Source organism: Chlorocebus sabaeus, unplaced genomic scaffold, assembly GCF_047675955.1.
Source record: "Chlorocebus sabaeus isolate Y175 unplaced genomic scaffold, mChlSab1.0.hap1 unalloc_scaffold_217, whole genome shotgun sequence".
NCBI lineage: Eukaryota > Metazoa > Chordata > Mammalia > Primates > Cercopithecidae > Chlorocebus > Chlorocebus sabaeus.
The window spans coordinates 319,520-324,087 of record NW_027327501.1 but is presented as its reverse complement, the minus strand read 5'-3'; positions in this window follow the sequence as shown (position 1 = coordinate 324,087).

Genomic DNA, 4,568 nt, shown 5'->3' with positions numbered 1-4,568 from the left:
CTTTTTGGAAGAGAGTACTTGCTTCTGTGGAGTGTCAATATTTGTCTCATTTCTTGAGACTGCTCAAAGTGATGAATGTGAGTAAATTAGGACCTTTTTTTTTGTAAATTGGGCCACAGAGCTCTCTAGGCACAGTGAGGGGAGTAAACGGCTGTGAAAGATGCTGCCTGATGTGAGCCATGGCCAGGCACTTTGGAACCCGGGATCCCATCTCCAGCCTTTCAAAGGACACAGGAATATAAAATGCAGATGGGAGAGTTCATAATTTGGGCATCTCTGTTCTTTTGAAATCAAAGTGCAAAGAAAAAGTTTTGCCTTGAGGTCTTAACCCATATTTGCTTTTCTCCTGTGGTTTTAAAATTTTCTTAACTGCTTTTTTCTCCCCTGATCCTTAGGGAACTTCTATCTTCATATCTTCTTAAAAGATATGGTTAAATTCAACACTGAAATTTAAAAACATGCTTTCATATTTTTCTTGAAACTGATGTATCTGACATTGGTAAAGAACTAACTGGGAGTATTGGTTTATTTTTATTTTTTTGAGACAGTCTTGCTGTGTTGCCCAGGCTGGAATGCAGTGGCACGATCTTGGCTCACTGCAGCCTCACCTCTTGGTTCACGCCATTCTCCTGCCTCAGCCTCCTGAGTAGCTGGGATTATAAGTGCCTGCCACCATGGCTGGTTCATTTTTGTATTATTAGAGATGGGGTTTCAACATGTTGGCCAGGCTGGTCTTGAACTCCTGACCTCAGGTGATTCGCTCACCTTGGCCTCCCAAAGTGCTGGGATTACAGGCACGAGCCACCACACTCGGCCTGGGATATTCTTGATTATAACTGTAACATATCCCTTTAATAAAAACAAAACAGAACAACAACAACAACAACAAAACAGCTGTCTGAAAAGTCTCGAAATTAAAGAGCTCACTTGGACAGGGATTTGGACACCAGTTGAATGGCCCAGCACACCATAGTTACATGGGCCACTCGGCCTGTTAGATCCTTAGGGTATTTGAAGTCATGTGGATATTTGCATTTCTGCCTCTGGATATGGTGTTAGTATTCGGCTAGCGTTTGAGGTCCAGGCTCAGATCCGGGAAAACAAGAGCTCCTGCCCTCACAGCACTTCTCTTCCATGTGTGTGTGTGAGGAAAATAGAAAGCACAAGATATTTTTTTCAATGAGCTGGGAAGATGGAAAAACAAGCTTAAGATGTTTACTTGTTCAGAAGAAGGGAAGTACAAGGAACACTCAGCTTTGCTGCTGCTGAAGGAGGCCCCTGGTGGAGGCTGTTTCAGAGGTGGGGTTTCTCTGAGAAAGGTGGTAAGAGGCAAATAGGATGCCCCATCTGGTTTGCCAGAGATGGGGAAAGTTAGTATCCCCAAAACGGCTTCAGCATTCTGGCAAAGCTTTGGAAAACCAGCTAGGGTGTGGGACCTTGTTGGCCGCTGGGTAGAAGGAAAACATTGCTGGTCCTGAGGACTGTACTGTTCTTCCACTGCTATAAAGAACTACCTGAGGCTGGGTCATAAGGAAAAAAAGGTTTAATCGGCATACAGTTCTGTGGGTTGTACAGGCTTGTACATCTGGGGAAACTTACAATCAGAGTGGAAGGTGAAGGGGAGGCCGGCATGTCTTCACATGGCTGGAAGGGGAGAGAGAGTGAAGGGGAAGGTGCCATGCACCTCCTAACAACCAGATCTCAGAACTATCATGAGGACAGCACTTGGGGGATTGTCCTAAAGCATTAGAAACCACCCCCATGAGTCAATCACCTCCCACCAGGGCTCACCTCCAACAGAGGGTTAGAGTTCAGCATGAGATTTGGGTGGGGACACACAGCCACACCATGTCAGGCTTCCCATTCTTCTCCTGCACGTGCTTTGCCAATGATTCTGTCATTGGTTTTTGTCTCTGTTGATACATAATTTTGTATCTGAAAAATACATATTTTCAGAGTGCATGTGATACCTTGATTCACCCCTATATTGATGAAATCTGTGTACTTGGGATGTCTTTCACTTTAAATATTTTCTTTTCCTTGTGCTGGTTATGTTAAGTTATTCTCTCCTAGCTGTTTTGAAATACACAGTAGATGACCCACTGCCACCCCCCTGCTGATATATCAATAGTAGGTCTCGTGTTCCCATTAGGCTGTGTGTTTGTGCCCGTTACCAGCCTCTGCCCATCCTGCTTATGAGTGGGCTCTGCTGGGCCCTGTTGACCACCTACTCTTGGCCTCCACGAGATCTGTTCTCAGCTCCTGCTTATGAGTGAGAACATGCGCCGTTTCCTTGCTTGGCTCGTTTGCTTAACGTAATGTCCTCCAACTCCATCCATGCTGCCGCGGATGACAGGGCTCTCTGCTGTGTGGTGGAGTATTGCTCCTGTGTATGTTCGGGTCACATTCCCTTCATCCACTGTTGACGGGCACTCAGGTGATTCCAGACCTTGGCTACTGTGGATGGGAGCTGAGAGCAGTCACTGGCTTTATATTCGGGGGACGTGAGCCACTTTGATGTTCTCAAGCAGCCATTCCCCAAAGTCCTCCGTAGAATGCTGCATTCGTTTGTACCCATGGCTTCTTCCACTAGGATGAACAGCTGGGAAGGGGCTTTGAGTGAATGCTTGGGTTTCTGTCTTTAATTGGTACCCAGCTACACTGGCCAAGCAGGGGTCCCAGTGACCCTGGACACTACCTCACATAAGGTCCAAAGATGCAGTTAGGTTCTTTTTTTAACTTAAAAAAAAAATGCTTTTGACCTGGTTAAGCTATAGCATTATCAGTTAGAGTTTTTCTATATTGGAAAGGTGTATATTTTATTTTCTAAGAAAGAAAGAAATCCTGTTAAATACTCTAACCACAGATTAAATCATGTCAAGGAAAGAGGTACTATTTTGGGGGAAAAATGACCCCTTCATGTCAAAGATCAAGGAGATGACTTACATTGTTTAATTGAGTTAATTATGAAATCTTAAGTGGTTTTAAGAAGATGAGCTGTGGATGCTGCAAGACATGAGACTGATACTGATTTAATGTTAGTCAGCCCTGACAGAATGTGGGTAATATTTAAAGCTTGCTCCAGTATTGCTTGATAGATTGTAAGTTAATGTAAAGATCTGTTTGACACTTTTATTTTACAAAATATTATTGAGAAAAAGTTTGACAGCCAAGGAATGGCCTTCAACCAATTTCTTCCTAATTTCTATCACCAGAAAATTTTGTCCTGTTAATTCCAGAATTTACTTTTGGAAAGTTCCCATAAGGAGAGCAGAGGTATTGGTGGTTGAATGGTGACTTGAATTTAGGTTAGGATCGTTAAATATTTCATAGTCATGTTTGTCTTGGTGGTTTTAGCAATTTTATATTAAACTTAGAACTGTGAGTCAAACCAAATGTGTTCTTTTGCTTTTGTGATACTCCTTTGTATGACTATACTGGTAAAGAATGATAAAATGTGTATTGGGTATTTTTTCTATGTAGATATTAGGATTTTTAGGGGAACAAATTAATCATTCTTCTAATGTACACTGTGCTGTGTGTTGGGTCCTTTGTATATTAGTTGAATCACTATAATGAGGACCACTTGAAAGTCTGTTTCTATACCAGATCTTTTATATGTTGACTTGTGTTATGCAAAATCCTTCATCCTCTAAGAAGACTAAGCAATGGGTTGGAGGAGAGATTTAATCACCCATTAGGTCTATTCCGAATGCCCAGAATTGAATGCAAGTACTAATTATGTTTTTGAAGTGAGGTGTGTGTGTGTGTGTGTGTGTGTGTGTGTGTGGTGGACTTCTTTTTAGGTCATGGGAGGGAGGTAAAGCAAAGATGAGATTTGCTGATGAACATTTGTGCATATGCTAGTGGAGAAGTCATATGACTTGACTGCACCTGCGTACTCTGATTTTGGTTTCGTTAGTGTCCGTAGCCACAAGCCTCAGCCGCCTCTGGGACCCATCCTGAGGGGCTGTGGTGAGGGTTATTACAGAGTCGTGTGTCTTAGTGAATGGCACAAACGGCCTTGTGGGCCTACTTTGGCTTTGAACCTGTAGATTGTTAAACTAAGTTTAACATTTTGAGGATTATAAATTGTGATTCTTGTCTAAGAGGAGGTTTTTGTTGTCTCTGAAGACAGGAGCCGTAATACAGATGGTCCCTGGCTCCCAAAGGTTACATTTGTGTTTTTTTTTCAACCTTGTGATGATGTGAACTAGTCACACTCAGTGCATTGTTTGGCCCAAGATGGGCTGCCTCTGGATGAACCCATTGTAAGTTGAAACTATTATGTCAAATGCACTTTCTATTTAGGATATTTTCAGCTTACGCTGGGTTTATTGGAACAGTTTCATTCCGTGGTAAGTCAGAGAGCATATGTGCTCATAAAAGTAGAGACAATCTCATAGAGACCGTGAGATATAATGTCTCTGATGTTATAGAGATACGATGAAAACAATCAAGTGGGACTTGGAAGCCTTGGAGGGACCCACATGGGCGGTTCCTGGAATGCAATCCTGAGCGCCACTGGCTCTGGATGTGACATCTGTGCCTTCTGCTTAGCCCAGTGT